The sequence below is a fragment of the Octopus bimaculoides genome, chromosome 1, assembly GCF_001194135.2.
Source record: "Octopus bimaculoides isolate UCB-OBI-ISO-001 chromosome 1, ASM119413v2, whole genome shotgun sequence".
NCBI classification, from domain to species: Eukaryota; Metazoa; Mollusca; class Cephalopoda; order Octopoda; family Octopodidae; genus Octopus; species Octopus bimaculoides.
In genome coordinates this window covers 158,438,226-158,439,039 of record NC_068981.1, presented here as the reverse complement: position 1 = coordinate 158,439,039, position 814 = coordinate 158,438,226, and positions in this window count along the sequence as shown.

Sequence of the window (814 nt, the reverse complement as noted above, 5' to 3'; positions counted from 1 at the left end):
TATATATATATATATATATATGAGGGTGTATATAATATATGCACCCCCACACATACACAACTGCATATATATGTGTTCCTATATATGTATGACTCTGCATGTATGTGTGTGTATACATACTGGCAATGATGAATATTTAAGTAGTTTGTTTTGCAATCTAGAGGTCTCGAGTTCGGACACATTGCATGCAGTCTTGAGCAAGTGACTTCTACAATAGTTTCATCTTGGATTCAAGGCTTGTGAGAGAAGTACAGAAAATATAAACTCTATCTGTAGAGAAACTGTACTTATGATTCAAGGAATCCGCTTTGCTGCAGTCACTCTTTGCCTGGTTGCGGGTTACATTAAAAGTCCGCTTCGTGGTTGCACACTCAGCTACTTACATTATAAATCAATGAAAAAATTGTTCAGTCGATTGAACAACTGGAACGCTCAGTGTTGAAATCGTTGCGAAGTCAATGATGTCGACTGACTCGATATGAGATCATATATTAAAAATGAAGCTAATATTACATCGGAAAAGTTATCTGAGCCACCAAAGAACGCAAAAGCTATTACATTAACCATAATTTATTTCTTGATTCTGCTGTCCACTAAAGTATATGTTTTGTCGCTTGTCTGCGACCACGCGACTGAAGGGTTTCATCTTTTAAAGGTTTCATAAATACCAATACTATTAAGAAATGAATGGAAGTGAATATAACAGTTTTGTTGTATTTTAAACGACTAAATTGGCTACAACGAAACTTGAAATATACACACGTGTGTGTGTGTGTGTGTGTGTGTGTGTGTGTGTGTGTGTGTGTGTGTGTGT